At 35.8% G+C, this 18,432-nt stretch overlaps 1 long non-coding RNA gene across 1 annotated transcript; it reads left to right on the top strand.

Annotated features, from left to right (window-relative positions):
* The first annotated feature begins 5,800 nt into the window (after positions 1 to 5,800).
* Positions 5,801 to 10,927, top strand: LOC146443526 (uncharacterized). The gene is made up of 3 exons (XR_014856057.1): positions 5,801 to 5,912; positions 8,732 to 8,882; positions 10,642 to 10,927. It is a non-coding gene; the product is annotated as an uncharacterized LOC146443526 (long non-coding RNA).
* The last annotated feature ends 7,505 nt before the right edge of the window (positions 10,928 to 18,432 follow it).

Consider the following 18,432-nt stretch of genomic DNA (forward strand, 5'->3'; position numbering starts at 1 on the left):
AAGAAAAACAGGCACTGCATATCCTCTCATTCCCAAGGGTCTCTGACTCTCCCTGTTTGGAATGGCACTATGGGAAACCCATGAGCTCTGCAAAAATGACCAAGCCAGATTTGGTTTAAAGCAGATATTTTCAGAGTCCAGGTAGACAGTGTGTGTAAAGGAGGTGATGAAAACTGCTGCTAAGCCATCCCAGTCTTCTGATAGTCTTAAGCACAATGAGAGATGGAAATCAGAAAATGGTTTTAGAAACTCTGAGAGAGATGTGTTTTGCATATGACCCTTTAAAAAATGTCAGCGACAGTGTATTTGTCTTTCTTGATCTTTGAATCAATACCTTCTGGCTACATAAGACACTAGCAAATATATTTTGACTCCAAACAAATTCTTTCAAAACTGTCACAAGCGGCTTTTTACATGGATCATCATTTATGTGACATTTACAGTTCCTGGCAAAAGCAGGCACAGACATGCTCAAGAGTGCCACTATTTTCCCTCTGAAAAAGGGGAACCTCAGAATGATTCTTTTAACAAAGAAGACAGTTTGTTGCATGGCAGACTTTTACTTCATAGGTCTTATTTAAAATCATATAGATAATAGTTAGTCATTAAAGGGAACACTGTGACCCCTTTGACTGCAATCATCAGTACGGTGATGTCACAAAGCTGCACTTCATACTGTCCAGATGACACAGTTCTGCATTTTTCTTCATGCTGGGTTGAGATCATTGCTTGGATGAGAGGCAATTACCTGAAGCACATCTGAGAGACGCTGGTAGACTGTCTGAGAGAGGTACTGTCTGAGACTGAAGGAGCAATTTCCTTCCTTTTAGTCAAGCTTCTGGACTGAGAGTGCCTTTTAGATCTTCAGGTGCATCTTGATGCCTTGGCAGCAAAAGTAGCCAGGGAATTGTTCTGTTTTCTTATTTACAAGCACACATCCAAATGAAGATTTTCCAATGTTTTGTCTATCCAGAGTAAGCAATTATACACTCCAGCTTTCAAAAGCATTGCAAACATCATCAAGAGCAAAATATACTTTGTTTTCTACTCCACGTCTTTTATGCATTGCTGCTTAATAGCTATCCTCACTTCCACTGCCATTTACATTCTGCATGTACACTAATTATTGGATTTTTAGTTCACTGTGTCTGAAGGACACAGTCTCTTACAAGGCAACAGATAAGATCACAAGTGGAATATGTGCTCATGGTCCTCACATTTGGAGTTCTGGATGGATGAACTTCTACCCTGGCATTACCTTTATTTTTAGGTCTAGTATGTTAATTTTCATTGAATACTACTGATACAAGTTGTAATAACTTAGGATTTTATTTAGAGGAAACTTGTCTATGTTTTAATGGTTGGAAGGTATTTATTTTAAATTGAGTCATCTTGATTTAATCAATAAAGTGGGGTTTTGTATATGTATGTGAGTGTATATATTCATCCAGAATATTTGGACAGGTGCATCATATAAATTGATCAGATTTATATGATCAATAAATTACATAGTTGTTGCAGATATTAAAAGCAAGAGTTTACTAGAAAATGCCATACAATTGCTAGTACAGAAACTGGGGCATGATTGTGTTTTATCAGACATACTCATCTGAAGGTTTCATTTTAATAATTTGTGCTATTAGAGAAGATAATATCTTTCCCCAGCACTGAGGAATGAAGCTATTTCACAAGTTGATGCAAACAGGTGCCGTTAGCTGTAATGGTTTATTGGGTTCAGTCCCTTGCTGTCACTGCATAGTACCCAGCTGCTTTACCAGCTCAGAGAGTGCTTTACTTTTTAGTTCACTGGTAAGGGTGCATTATAATCTCTCTATTAGTTTTCCTGAAAGTAACACATATCCTTCATAAATGTTTTAGTAATTCATTCCAAAAACAGGTACCACATCCTGTCAGTTTTTGCAGACTGTCACCATCTGGTGCTGTTAGGTCAGGACAAAGACTGAATCTTCCACTGAGAAACTGTCTGAGATCTCACTTCTTGTAACATTTTCAGTTAAAGTACATCTTATAAGATTAACTGAGTGGATGGCAGTATGAATGAAGACATGTTTTACAGATGAGGTCTGTTCAAAGAAGGAGCCAATTCAATAGTGGACTTCTCTGTGGTTTCACAGAGTTTTCTGGGATTTTACACCAGATCTTCAGTGTAAAATTTTTTCTCACCATAATTTAAGAGAGTAAGGAGGCAAGACAGACCTTTGAAATGTATTTCTTTTGTTTGAAAAGCCTTGTCTCTAGTGACTGTATTTTAAGCATCTGTTAGTTAAGTATTGTCTTTCACTATTGTATTAATGAGTAAGATCAATACTTTGATGGTTTTGGTTTCTATGGACAAAAAGAAGTTTTCTGCTAAAACAACAAATGTGAGCTTCAGTATAAATAGTAAAAACTGTTCTGCTAACTCACTTGAGTGTCAGTCTGCAAAGATAGTCAGATAACCAAAATTTTACTGTTCAGGTCATGTTTGGATAAACATCTATTGAGAACAAGCTTTCTTATCAGATTCCAGCACTTCCACTTGGCATCTCAGCTGGAAATACCAGAAGAAAAGCCTTTCTATTAGACAACAGTCATTTCCAGCTCTAGTCCCTGGTGGAAATCAGAGGTGCCAAATTAATTTTGCTCATGAAGGGTTCAGTGTAAGTTCATTTCCAAACATGCACTAAGGTTTCTTTTGTATTTCTTTAAAGCCTGTGTGGAGGCTTGTTTTGTAAGTGCCAGGGATTTTGTGGTTTTGTTTGGTTGGGTTTCATTTGGTTTTGCTTGTTTGTTTTGGTTTTGCTTTATTTTTTGTTAGTTTTTTGTTTGGTTGTTTGGTTTTATTGCTTGGTTTGTTGCTGTTGTTGTTGTTGTTATTTTTAATGCCAATTGTACCTTCAGAGGAGTACCTTCACTTTTAATTGCTGTCTCGGGATGTGACTCCAGCACATAGTTCTGAAGAGGACTGCTGATTTCTCATAAATTAATTGTCCATTTTTCTGTAAAAGAGAAAGGAAATGGCTAAGGGATTGGATGGAATTTTCCTTAGGTTAATAATTAAGTCAAACCCTTTTCCACAAAGTGTATTTTTCTCCTGTCCAAAGAGACTTGAGCAGCATTCCTTTAGATCCCTGAGACTACCCTAGTCACTGCACTTCAGCATAGTCTGGGAGCGGGAATGAGGAGAGTCTTCTTGGCCGGTTTAGCTGGAGCTATTTCACTTTGAATAAAAAAAATACAAATTAAAAAGTTTAATACCCATCTCTTAATATTATGACAAGTGATTAAGCTAAGAGATGGTTTTATTCTCAGTGTTTACCTCAACATTTAAATGAGCGCATATGAGTAGAGCTGTTTCAGCTGGAGAGGTAGACCAGATCCTCTGTTCCAAAATGTGTTAAAACCAAATATTAGGCCATGCTTGCAGAAAGTGAGTTCAAGACCTCTGAGGAAGATGAAGAATGTGAATTGATGACTTTCAAAACCTTCCTGAGTGCTCTAATGGCAGCAGTGAAGATGGCATCAGTGCCTCTTGCAGCAATTTTGCTTTGTGTATGATGACAGACCCAGTAGAAATGTTTTGAGAAATCCCAGACCTTGAGGGAACATTTAGTTCAGTGGATGTTTAGTTCACACAGGCATGGTTTGAGTGGTCTTGCACATGCACATAAGTAGATATTTGAGGTCAAACTCAGACTGATATTGATGAATTCTCCTCTTTAATCAATGAAGGTATTCTCAGAGAGTCATCCACCCTACATACCTTAGGCTCTCATCTTATGATAGGCTGAGTGGTTGTTGAAGGTTTCTATTTCTCTTCACAGTAGGAACCTGGATACACAGCTTTGATTATATTAACTTTTAAGGGTAACTGGTAGCAATTCTGTTATTAAAGACTGTGGAGGTATAACATGTAGAAGAGAATACTTTTACAAAATTTGGACATCTATACTGTTTGATTACAGTTTGTGGAGTCTTTGAAAATTAAAATTTTGAATGTCAGGAGTAAAAAGAAGAAGCAGATAGTGCAATCTTTTCGGTGATGTAGCTGTGGGGTAACCACTCTCCCTAGAACAGAAGTCAGGTCTTTATGTGCTTTGATAAGATAACTAACAATCCTCATTTTTCTTTTCAAAGTGGTTTAGCATAAAAATGCCACGTAACAGTAAAAATTATTCAGTATACTGCCTTTAAAACCTTTGATAAAGTTAATACTTTTTACTTTCTATTGGCATATATAGGTGGTAGACTACAGCTCTCCCTTTAGGCTGATCTGTGGAAAGTGTGTGCCTGTTGCCAAATTCCTAAGACTATATCAGAATACTGGGTTATCAATACTGTTGTATATAACCATAGGCAATCATGGTGCCAGCACAAGGCAGGGACAATAATGTCCATCTGACAGCCAGCAACTTGAGTTGTACAGCAGGACCTTATCTGAAATCCATTCTGGTTTAATTCTGATGTTTGTGCTTGAAAAAAAAGGGTTCTCTCGTTCTATGGAGAAGTTCTACAGTCCTGAGTAAAGTGAAGCAAGATTTTCCTGATGCTTGAAACAGGAGAGGTGATGATGAGAGTTACTGGAAGGTCACCTGAGGTAACACAGCTGCTTTAGCTCAATGTAACATCTTTGCCTAGAAAGCAGGAGTCCAGGCTCACCTTCTGTCTGAAATTTCTTGAATTTGGAAAAATGCATGGATTGTACCTGTGAGGTGTCTCCACTGTGGAACAGTGTGCAAATGGACTACAATCCAGCAACCAAAGTCACTAACCCAGTTATCAGGCCATTTCTCATTTCTCCCTGCAGATTTCAGCTTCTTGGCTAAGGAAGACAACAGTTTTTGAATATCAACATCATCAGGCACTGTATTGAGTATAGGCTGTGCACTGCTGTGCTTATAATCCTTGACCTAAACTGTGAGCTGGGAAAGGGACAGACTCTTTCCAGTTCCTAATAATTCATTTGTCCCACTCAAGGGCCAATTAATTTTAACAGTGGTTGCTTACCTGTCTGGAATAAATGAACTTCAGAGAAGGCCAAGGAATCAGAGCTGAGACATGCATCTGTTCAGATCACTGTGCCAGGAGACTTTGTGAAATGATGCATTTTTCATGTAGCAAATCCAGATTCCTTCTTTCTGCATAAAGCATATATTTCTTTTCTCCAGAAGTTAATTAATTTATGCTTCATAGTGTTTCTTCTATTACTACCGCTGCAGCCTGCTGCACAATATGCACATCAGGTGTTTCTTCTTTTTTCAGGCTTTCAAACAACTGTAGCATGACACTAGCTATTTAGCAAGACAGAGCACACACTGCCCATTGCTAATTCTTCTTCAAAGCTGCAGTTGAATTTACATAAGCTTTAAGTGGGCGTTATGTATTCATTTGCACATTTTCTGCTGCTGCTTATGACTAGTTTAGCTGCAATCTGCTACACATAAAGGATTACTGCACATATACAGAGCTTTAGAGAAGTGACACATCCTTCAGGTATCTCTGCATAAACTCATGCAACAAACTATGGGTCATTAATTTTAAATGTCTGGAGGCAGAGAGATACAAATCTCTTTCTTTCTCTACTCATCTCACCCACCACCAGCTCTAGACAGACACAGTAAATTGGCACTCCCTAAAACCTACCTCATCATCATGAGTCATGTTGCAGCTTATTGTCCTTTTTCTCTGTTTTCTATCATTCAGGTGAGTTATTTGTTTAAAATATACCCATAATACTCTGGTCATAAATTAGTTGGTGGTTTTTGTTTTATTTTGTTTTGTTGGTTTTTTTCCTTCATTTAGATCAGAAGATTGAACCTGGTAAAGAGGAAGTGATTACAGTGCTTCCTTCTCATATACCGCTGATGCAGCATCCCCAGCCTGAAAGACTACATGCATAGCCCCTCTGCTTGGTGTGTTGAAATAACTTTGCTGAACTATTTCCTTAGAAAGAATAAGATAAAAACAACAGTATAATTCTATACAAGATCTCAATTCAGATCTTTTTCACAGAAGTTCCAGCGATAGCTCAAAACTATAACATTTTTTTCTGGATATGCACCATTTGCGGAAAAAAATTGATACTGTTGCTCCCTGAATTCATATTAAATCAGGCCATATGCTATTTCTAGTTCTGGAAAGCATGATCTTTTTCTTCTTCCTTTTGCTCACAAATTACTTTGCATGGCTTTTTTTTCTTTTTCCAGAGCATATCAGTATACTGTGTTTTGTTGATGTATACAGTAGGAATTTCCAAGACCACACAGCAATAAAATGAAAGTGTGTGCTGTTTGTCTGGATGGCTTATCCAGTCACTGCACAGTGAAGGCAGAACTCAGTCATGAATTGCTCTTCATTTTGTATCAGTTACCACTGTGACCACTCTGTGCAAGTTGCTTTGCAAACAGAACTGTAGAGACATGTTTAATCTCTTACCTCACTGAGAGCATTTCATAAAGCAATGCATGTAGGGGATTACATGAAAAAGTATATGGCCTTTTTTGTTGTTTGCTTGGGTTTTGGTTTTTTTCCTGGCCTACATTTTATGTGGCATATGTCAGGAGAGCTTAAGCATTTTATAATACTACTTCTGTATACACCTTCAAACACCTTTCTCTGCTGCCTGTGGTTGCTGTGTATGAAAGCCTGTGTGCTGTATCACTGAAGATAATGCCAAATACTGAATGTCATGTAAGGCAGCAGAGCTATTCCACGGTCAGATGGATAATAATTAGACTGTGATGAGTATATTAGGCCCCAGTGTAAGGTATCTTTCTAGTATCTCCAAACAACATAGCACAAACTGCCTTACTTCCTCCACTCTCCTTGATGTCACTGATTTACTGAGGCAGGCTGTAGTTGTGAGAAGGGACAGGAAGGGTGGCTGACAAATTGCAGAAACCACTGCAGGAACTGGGATGAGAGGGCTGATGTCCAGGTTCCAAAGGCAGCAATTTTCTGTAGGAAATCCATATCTTGACTCTCTTACTCATTTCAAATAATTCCTTATATATTGCTCCTTTTGCTTCTGGGGTAGTGTAGCAAGCAGCATACAGTTTCCAACAACTAACAGGTTGCTAATTAGGAATCCTACTTGATAAAGAAAGCCATTAACATTTGAACATCACTTTGAAATGCTAGACATACATTCTTTAGAGATAAGCAATTTCTTTATGCTATTGGCTACTTAGTTTAATAATATATTTATCCCTGAATATTATTTTTCAAAATCCCGGTGGAAATAGTTTAGATGTAGTAACTGAACGATAAGTTGACGGGTTTCTTTTCAGCTGTAAGTGAAATGTCCCTGCTCTCATGTATGCATTTGACATTCTAAAAACTGTCTTTTGAAACAAGACAAGCTAAAGATAAAAAATAATATATCCTAAACCTTTTATTTGAAACAGAACAAAGGAGTGCCACACTAAAAACATAATTAAGTGGGGTTTTTTTTGTTTGCTTTTCTTATTTTTTTCACATTTGATTGTACAGTTTTTTGAGTTTTTATTATGTAACACACTGCATGATGTGTTACATCTCATGAAGGAAAAACTCAAGCCTTTGACATGGGGTTGTATTCATCTCCCCAGATTTTACACATAAAATATGCATACATTTAATCTAAACTAATCAAGCAGGCTCCATTTGAAACACCTTCATACCATCTTAACACAAGTGTCTTGGGCTGGTGGGATGAATTGCCCTCTCAAGATGCCTGTCTCTCAATTAAAGGCAGATGGTGCCTGATGACCATCCTAGATTTGATGTTACATCTAACTTTTAGATGAATAAAGCTTGATGAGGCAAATTGCATGTAAAATCACATAAATATTGATTCAACACAACATGAACTCAATATCTTTATATTTAGAAGAAGTTCCGACATTAATCACAATATAGAAGAAATATAAAAGAAATTAGATATAAAAATCCTTTGCACTGCAATATATCATGTGAAATAAGTCAACAATGAAGGAAAGAAGGCTGAATAATCAGAGAAATTATCAGTCTCCTGAAGAGAGAAAACAGCTCTCATTCCTTGCTCAGTTCCCTAGGTAGGTTAGTGATTCACATTACCTTCCATCCTCCTCTCAAAGGGTTTGGGCAGTAGAAGCAGTAAAAGAAAATAGTTGTGTGTTAGGAACAAAGGATAGTCCAGGACAACAGGCCAAACTAGGAGGTCAATAAAGATGATAAATTTTGGGAAATGGAGTTCAATTAAGAAAAAAACTAAGTCCGCCCTGGTACTATTTTTTAAAATGTCTCCCGATTGCTTCATCCTTATCCGCCTGATTTTGTCAAAATGGTGCTTCCAAATGAAAATTATTTCAGCATTAATTTGCAGTGTGTTTTCTCATAGTGTATTTGGTAAACTCATTTACAAAAGCATTCTTGTTATTCAAGAACACCACCACGTGTAAAATACAAACTCTCATTTTATAAAGTAGAAAGAAAACATAAAAAGTATAACACTATGGTGTTATAATCTCCCCCCTATTTAAATAGTTGCGTCCTATCCACTTACTTTCACAATAGATTCAGCCATATGATTCCTGTGTATCCTAATTATTTCCATAGAAATGCTATGTATCCTTAAGCAGCTGTAATGACAGAAGGTAATGGCATTCTAGTGGTGGACAGTGATCATCCATTTGCATACAGGAAAGGTGTTTAAATTTCACCTAATTTTTTTAACAGAAGCCTTGCTTTCTCTTAAATGTTCTTGCTGTAGGTTGTAACATTGGCCCTCATTCAGCAAATGTTTGAAGTAATTACAGGCAACACAGATCATTAGAAGCCATGATAGGTATAGGACAACAGTTTCTCTGCTCTATCTTATTTGATATTTGAGAGATCTGAAAGGGTGGCAGTGATGTTGGAAGGTCATGCCAAGACAACAGGTCTCACCCAAGGGGATAGCTCAGATTATGGCATAAGGAACAGTTGTTTACACCAACTTGCTTGAAGTGTCATTATGTCATTTTTGTACCTACTAAACTGCAGAGGTCCACTGGTTACAGCTCCACAATTCCAGGAATGTGCAGTAGTAAAGAATGGTCAAAGAGGTAAAAAACTGGAGAAGTACAGACTACCTTTGCAGTTAAGATCCAAATTAAAGTCCTTTTATTTTACTTTTAACTGGAAAAAAACCCCACAACAGAACAATTAATGGTTAAATATTATTTTAAAATGCTACATCTATCTTGGTTTTTAGAAGCAGACGTGTGCCCTCACACATATATTTGCATGCATATGGATATATGCCCTTTTAAAAGGAAAGAAATTCAGTCATGTGTCTGTGCAACTCCTATATTATTCACTTAGCCCCAGGCTGTTAGGGTGATCTTGTCCTTTATGAATCTGAAAGTTAGAAGCCCACCCTAAATCAAGCATGTGGCTGGATTTCTACTTACCCTTCATTATCTTGTGGTTCAGATTCATAATTTGACTCCATGGTCACTGCTCATTTCCAGTCAGTTGATGACTTCTGCCTTCATCTTTCTGCAAGGCTAGAAGAGTCTCAGCAGGTGCCCAAACTTCTATATAAAATACTGAGGCAAGTACAAGACTAACTTATGCTGGATTCACATTTAAATGACTAAAATTGGTTAGGTGAATCCTGCCCATCTAGGTTCATTATCTATATGCAGACACTTTGTGTTGTGTGGTAAATGCAGGTTTCAACAAATATTATCCTTGTAAGATCCCAGAACTTCAAAACACAACCTTGTGAAGTTATTTTCTGCAAATTTTCAACAAAACTGAGTGTAAAGTTTAAATATTTGACGGAAATTTGGATAATGTCTTCATCATTTGGCTGGCATTTTCAATAAATGTACACAAGTAAATTTTTAAAAACCCCAGAAGCTCACCTCTTCTGCTAAAAATATTGATTTGGTCTTCAGCACCTTCTTGTGAAGCAAAGGAGACTCTTGTGAAAATGCATTCATCTGAAAGCAAAGACAATAACAGATGTAATTGTCTTGGCTCAGAGTATAAACCCTTGATTTAATATTGGTAATTAGCTTTTTTTGGCCTCAAGAATTTATATATTTCTGAAAGAGAAATTATTCCAAAACAACATGTTTTTCTTTATTTAAAAGTTTCAGTCTCTGTTAGGTATGATTATAGCAAAGCACAGTCTATACCAAAATTTCCACCTGTGCAGAAAACACTCATTATGGAAAGGATGTAGGGAAAAAAGAAAAATTGCTATTAATTTCATCTTGTCTCCACCAGTGCTTCTTGGATATTAGGTTGTAAACAACTTAGGTATGGTCATTCACTTCATATGTTCACACTTTTGGGAATAGATGAGATTCTTAAAATCTCAGTAATGTATGTTCAGTAACTGATGCCAAGACCTTTTTAAATGAAAGGCTTCTATTGATGTACAATCTTTTTTTCCTCATTTCATTTCTCCACAAAAGAAAGAACCTTATAATGATTGATTTTTTTGCACATGACTAAAAAAAAATCTTAGCTTGAAAACTGGGGCAAATAATGTGTGATGTTTACATAAAGTCTACCTCTATTCCAAAACAGTAAAAGCTTTTCTGGCTTTTCACCTCCAATCTGGATTAAAGGCAAAGTAGAGACAAGCTTGAATAAATGACATCTCTCATGTTTTTTCTTCCCTAGAACAAGATGACTAACTCCAACTGGATTCTTTGGCAACCCTTAGGAAGAGCAGTCCTGGTAGAGAAAATTGTAGGAGATGATCCTGCAGTAAGGGTTTTGAACATGACAATTTGCACTTCTTAAAAAATGATTAGTACATGATCTTGATCTTGTCCATAGCAAATCCTGGCAGCAGAGCAATGTGATTTTCATTCACTTTCCCTCTAGCAAATTTCTCAGTGCTTGTTTTTGTTTCTATTTCTATTTTATATGTATTCTTCTATAACCAGTGGATAAGATGGCACAATTCCCACTCACTTAAGTATTGTGTATAAAAATTATGTAAAATAAACTTTTCTTGAGGTCCAGAAGGCTTTTTCTCCTTCTGTGCCATACCTGACAAGCAACTGCTGTCTGGCCTCTAATTTTGAATATTTGTTAGAAATGCTTTTACATCAGCTGGCAAGGTGACAATAGAACAGTGCTATCTACAATAGAAGGAAATGTTCTCTTCAAAAGCATTATGCAAAACCAAAAGGGAAATAAGCATTAAAATAAAGCACTTAAAAATATGCTACAAAGTCCTTGATGTGTCTTTCCATCATCTCAAGCTGATATGAGATAATTATCAAAAACCAAAAAATAATATATTCCTAGGCAGATCACTACAATTTCTTAGGACTTGTCTGATGTATTTACATATGTTTTGTAATAGCTTATCCTTCCCTTTCCTGTCTGCTGTGTGAGTTCATCTGCACTGGTTTTCACACTGATGCTGAAAATAGTTGCCTTGGTTATTCCCATTACTGTTTCCTGTCTAAACTGGTGGGCACCAATGCATAAACCAAATACACAAGCACAGGATAATTGTCTCTTTTGAATTTTATGCTGGTTTTTATAAAAAGATAAAATTGATTTTCAGAGACAGCATGTTGTTACAGTAAAGCTTCATCTCACAGTATAGTTGAAGGGGATAACTACAGTTATTCTCTGACAGGGAGCTCCCTTCTGATATGGGCAGGTAATGCTATGGTTTCCCGAACTCCAGACAGCCAGAAATCATTGGTTAAGTCCATTCTCAACATATCCAAAATAATAATTAAAAAATGTCAACAGCACTTTTTTGGGGGGGTTTTTCCTCTAGGGCTTTGAGGCTGTAGGTGCACTCATAGCACACTTCTAAATTACTCTTTTCAGGCAGGAATACTTTTCGTCTTAGTTTTTAAAAAACTGGAATTATGTTTTTGTTCCTCATCTCCAAGAGCTGATGTTTTAGCAAATGCCTTAAAGAGAAGAAGGCTTTAGAAAAATTATAGGACCTGGAAACACATATATTAAAAAATCATGAAAGATGCAATGCATTATTTCCGTACCACAAAATAAAACTGTGGCACCAAGAAAATTGTGCAAAATTTAAATAATGAAAATTAGATATTGCTAGCTGATCTTTAAAAGGAATTGTACAAACATTCAAAGTGCCAATGTTTGATTTTTCAATTTAATAAGAGCAGTAAGAAATATGTTTTTCATTTCACTGCCTCTAGCTTTTCATGCAGGCTAATTCTCACTCTACCAGTGGCTCATTTCTTCAATTACAGGATGTACCTTCATTACAGTTGATGTATTATATTAAATAGTAAGTGTCTTATGCTAATATGCAGAAACTTGTGGTTGCCAGGCATAGTCCTTAAAGGAAGAAAAACTTTTAATTAAACAGTTGTCTTCAATATGAATAGTTGTTATAAGCTATTGCCATTACCCGAGGGGTAATGTTTCCAAAGCTCATTATGGAATTATTCAATAAGAAATCCCACACCAGTATTTACTGAGTAGTATATGGAATACATAAATACAGTTAAATTGCCAAGTAGGGAGTTCTCTAGTGTGGCCCCAAAGAGAATTGTATAACAGAACAAAAGAGATTTTGGGGAGCTTCTACAGTTTCCCATTCTGTTCTGTGCAGAAATGAGACAACCTCCTTTATCATTTGTGTCACCCACTCTTATCACTGTAATACTCTTTTTTTGCCCTCTAATACTTATCCCAGTGTTAGACTTCCCTCAAAATCCCTACTACATTTGGTTATGACTAATATTATAAACTTTTTTCAGATCACAATAACAAGAAGGATAATTATTCAATATTGCTAAGGAAATTTACCTATTCACAAATAATAAAAAAAATCAAACATTGCTAAGGAATTGTAATAAATTAATAGACATTCTTTATTATCTTTTGAATTGTTTTCTTCTAAACACAAATTTAAAGAAATCTTAGAGACTTCTTAAAGTTTTTAAGAAGACTATCCTATTCTGTGTCCTCCTAACAGGTTTGTCTGCCACATCTGTCCCTGAACTTCTAATAACTTGAATCTGCTAATTAATTTCAGACTAATTTGATACAGAGGTGGAACATTCATAAAGAAATTCCTAAGTAAATCATAAAAATCTGGCAGGGTAGTGGAGTATGTGTCCTAATGAAAGTAAAATTGACATCTGAACTTGTATCTGATTAGGTACCAAAGAATTAAACCAGGAAAGTGCCCTTAGAAGTCCCCTGACACATGGAAGATTCAGTCAAATTTGTCTCCTTTACACTAGATTCAATTAATGATGATAATAATGAGCTCTGAGAAGGGAAACACTTTATTAGACCTAGTGCTAATGGAGCAATACCTTCCTTTCCACAAAATCTGGATGTTCTTCCACCCTGACAACAGTAAAGTCAAGGTAACCACATATCTATTACCCTAGCTGAGAACTCCACAGGGTCTCTGCCTTTAAACCATGACTGACTTCACATTTTTTCACACTCAAAAAACTCTCCTGATCAAAGTCAGGCTTTTTTTAATGAATTCTTCTTTCTCCAAGAGAGTTTTCTCTTTTCCTAACCTAGATGGTAACAGAAACACTGAAATTAAATGAGATTTGATGGGTCTTAAACCTTTACGAGATTATATTGGGTTCCAAACACGCATCAAATATAATAGCTCAAGATATACAGCAAATATGACTTGTTTATTTAGTGATCTCTCCTTGCTTTAAGCTTTACAAATTCGGGAGCTAAAAGAGGCCTTGACTGTCCCTTGCAAGTCATTAGTACAAAATATGCAAAAGAGCTCCCTTCCACAGAACAATACCAATGGCACTTACTCCTAGAGCCCTAAATTTCATCTTCTAAGCAGAGACCAGCTGTCCACATGGTTATGAGCAAATAAAGGAAGATAATATAAATTAACACCCATGATGCAAACCATCAAGTGCTTTTGTGCACTGGTGTTGGAGATTAATGCCTGTTTAACATACTCAAAAGAAAAGCAGGACACTGGTGAAGGGTTGAGCTTAAAACACACAAAATTGGGTCTGAAGCACCTGGAGGAAGCCTCAATATTTTTCTGCTCAGAGATCCACTAGCAGTAGTTAGAACATCCTTGTAAATAAGGAATAGAGAGTTGGTTTTTCTTAGAAGCACATAGGTCTTTTGTGTCACCACCCAGCATATATGAAACATGGTGACAAGGAGTAAAGTTAGTGCGAATGACAAGAAAACAAGCGAGTGTGGTTAGCAGCAATACAAATCTGCAAGTGCAGAGCCTAAGTAGGTGAGCCATATGATAGGAAATGAGATAATTAACAGAAATAGAGCCCAAACCGAGGACAGTGGAAATATGTTTGAATTCTGTCACCTCAAACCGAAAGGGTGTTTGTGGTGATTGTTTTTCAGAAAGCAAAGAGCAATATATGTGATAGTGTTGAGAAACCTGTTACTATATGTAATTTTTCAAGCATTAAAAATTTCCAGATTTTTGGCAAGGCTGTGTCAAGGAATTTGGGCCTCCAGGCTTTGGGGGATTTGTTCAGAGAAACAAATTTAAAACTAGATTATTATTTTTATATTAACTACTCTGAGTAAAAAGTTCAGAGAAAATTACAGAATAAAAGTGGATGCTCACATTTCTCCATTGACGAAAAAGACGGAAAGAGTGAAAAAGTTTTAAACAGTTATTTGGTGATGAATGCAGTGAAAGAATAAGCAATGAAAGTTAGAAAAGTGAATTTGAATGAACAGCATTTTTGAGAGAAGAACCAGTCATGCTATAGCAAGCATCAAGAAAAATCAATAAGCACAGACGTATCTGAAATTTTGAAAGATAAGTTTGGGAACTACTTACCTGAAAAAATAACTTAAGGTAGTTTGACAAAATTTGAGTAATTAAGTACAAAAGGAATTATAAAGGGGAGAAAAAGTAGGTTGAGAATCCAGGTAATTCACAGATATCATTAGAGTACAAATTCATTAGCAGTGATGCTCATGTCTCACCAAGCATGGTCTTTTCTCCTTAAAAGCTTACAACAGTAGTAGCATAGTAGGTTCTAACAGTATTTTTGCTTCCAATGGAATTTTTTATGACCAGAACAACTGAAGTGATAATTTCATGATTGCGTTTGTTTATTTGATTATTTTCCTCTAGAGATAGAGAAATGCCATTTACTAAATAGCAGAACTGAAACTTCAACTGAAACATAGTGTAGCAATGTCAGCAACAGAGATGAAAACCAGTTCCTGGCTTGGAATCACATCTCTTGTTAAACATATTATTTTGTGTATACCATTCATACATAGATAAACATTTTAAAAGTTTAACTAGCTTTATGTTTCCTAAAACCAGCTGAAAAAGTTACTTGACTTTCTTACTTTTGGAGCATGAGGTTGTAGGGTAGCCCTTGAATTAGATTTTTTTTTTTTTTGCAAAGTAGAAGGACCTTGAAACTTGCACAATTTTGCAGGTTACAGGTTAGTAAAATGGCAATTGCCAGAAGCCGTGTTCATCCCAATTTATTCATCCCATAATATATCTTTTCTGTTTCTCTACAAATTAAATTGGAATTCATAATTCTATCTCTGAATTAGCTTCCCACAGAGAGCCTTATTATAACAAATGCAGTTGTAATAACTCATTTTAACAATTTAATCTATAAATTGGTAGAAAGTATTTTATGTATTTCTCTAAGTGAACAGAACATATTTTTAAAGGAAATTTAAAAGTATTATATGGACTGCATGCTGACTGACTGATATATTTTTGCACATCTGCCATTACAGTACATTAGGCATGTAATAGTGCTGGAAAGAGGAATGTTAGCAGAAGACCTGAATACGAATTTGGGAGAACTAAGACTGAAGAAAAAGAAATAACACTTTTGTGAAAAGAACAGGATTGTGCTGATACGTTAGTGTGTGTGAAAATGTATTCTAATGAATACTGAGGTTTCAAATAAAAACTGTTGCCAGAAGTGCTGAAAGACTGTCTCATTGTGGCACACTGTGCTTACCCTGCAGGCACTGCTGAGTGATGTGGCAGATATCAGGCTTTATTTATAGATAGACAGGCAGACTAATATGTCTGTATTTTAATCCATTCTTTAAGAATAGGAATTATTTAAATGGTTACTGGGGTTTTTTTCTCTCTTTGTGTGTTCTTACCTGTCAGGGTAATGCCACACTGCCACCAGCAAGGGTGCAGCCCTGCACAAGGTGAGCAGGACAGAGATGATGGCAGTTTCCACCTTCTATACTGACAACCTTGGGTTAAAAAATTTGCCTTGAAATATTCTTTTTTAGGATGTAAAATGCCTTGTAAACATGAGCAACATGTATTTTTGTGTCACTATACTCTTGTGAACAAACAAAAAAGCTTGTGACTGTGCCTGAGATTCCTCAAAGTCAGAGGAATTTCCAGTTCTTGTAATTACTTTTTTGAATTCCTTGATTTTTTTGCTCATGTAGTTAGTTAAAAAAGGATTGATAAAGATGGAACAAATTTATGGCTTTTAGATCCTCATATGTCCATCTGTATTGCTCTGTTAAGAAGAGAAACCTAGATATTACTTCTTAGTTCATGAATCTATCAGTGCTAAGTGCTTCTATTTAAAGCAGGAATTACACAATGCTACTTTGATCATATCAACTTTTATTTTTCTGAATTATCATCAGTCTTTATCATCAGAAAGTTTGTATTTCTAGTTGTCTTTACCTAAAATTGTTCATGCCATTTGGACAGGAATATTCCAAACGACGAAAAGTTCATTGAGTGATATCTTTCTTCATTCTTGCAAAATGTATATTTTTGTTAAGTCAGTAATTTTTGCTCTGATACCACCACAGATTATTGAAGGTGAATTTATTAATGTCTGTGTAATTTTATCAAATATTTATTTAACACAACACAAGCAGTTTAGACTAATGTCTCTGGCTTATAATGGTAACAAATTTCTCAAGACTTTCTAAACTATAATATCTAACATAGTCCAAAGAAAGCAGCATAAAAATCAGTGGGTCAAAACACATACAAATGCCATAAAAATTCTTTTCATGTAAATGAGTCACTGAGTTCACTCAGTTTGAATTTTTTTCTTATGCAGATTGTAACACTGAAAACTAGGAAATGGCTAGTTTTTCAGGAACTTGAAGTCATCACTCATCTGTAAATCTGACAGTCCACTGGAGGGGAGATTGTATGTAGAACATTTAATTGCAACCATATCACTCTTTGTGATATCAAAAGTTCTTTTAAAGTCATTAAAGTCTTTTCCTGATGGCAGTCTAAATGCTTCCCCTCTGCTCTCTAGGAATAGTTGGTTTTCATTTTAGACTCTTTTGTTCAATTAGGCAGCGTAAAAAGTAGGACAGCAGACAATAGAAACATTTTTCTTTTAGGACTGTGCACTCAGTACATTTTGAAGAGATCAGTGGCTGAGGGACCTGAAGTTACTTCTGTTACACAATCTGAACCTCAATTCCCTAATTCCAGCATCCAGTGTTTTTGCTCTTTATTTAATATTCAGAAATAGTCTGAATGTCATGTGTCTGTGTAAAAGGTTTATATTGTTACCCAAATGGACTGCTTCTTCAAGTGCAATAACTGTGAAATCACATCACTCTACCTCCAAATACTTAAAAGAGCCACAAGCTAAGCAGAAAAATATATGCTATTTGAGACTAGATAAAAATGTCAATTAAGAACTCTTACATGCTGAACTTGAGAGGAAATATCTTCGTGTCCCATCCCTCTGAACAGGAGCAATTACCCTGACGGATTTTTGGGAACTTACCCAGAAACAGCATTTTACTAGCTGGAAAAATGTTAATATCTGTCTCTATTTCCTTTCCAGGTCTTTAGAGTTACTACACAGAGACTTGAATGGCATAATGCCAAGAAGTACTGAAAATCCAATCTCAATATATACAAAATTACAAACACAATGCATGCAAAGTAAGTTATACAAGTAGTTGTCTGGCTAAATTTCTCACAACCTAACTGATTCTGTCCCAAGTTGCTTTCCAAATGGATATGATCTAGGGTGCACACTTGATCTTCTGCTCGTGATAGATGGCAGTCATTTACCTATTACTTTTATTACTATTAATTAAATCTTGTGAAGTTTATGGCTCAAAATGTCCTTGTTCTTGCTTTGAGATCTATATTACTTCAACTCAAGGTCAAAAGGAAAAAGTGAATCTTCTAATCCACTCCAATTCCAACATTAATTTTCCAGATTGTCAGAGTTACTGATTTTCCCATGGCTATTTGAAGGTATCATATATATATATATATATATATATATATATATAAAAAATATATAAAATTATATATGTGTGTGTGTATATATATATATATATGTATATATATGCATACACACACATGCATTCACACACGTTCATATATCCACACACTAATGTACATACATTTGCATATAGACATACCCATACAGAGATGCAAAAACTGGAAAGATTTTCCAATGTAAGGAGCTT

The sequence above is a fragment of the Lichenostomus cassidix genome, chromosome 1Aa (genome assembly GCF_008360975.1).
Source record: "Lichenostomus cassidix isolate B80296 chromosome 1Aa, HeHo_3.0, whole genome shotgun sequence".
NCBI lineage: Eukaryota > Metazoa > Chordata > Aves > Passeriformes > Meliphagidae > Lichenostomus > Lichenostomus cassidix.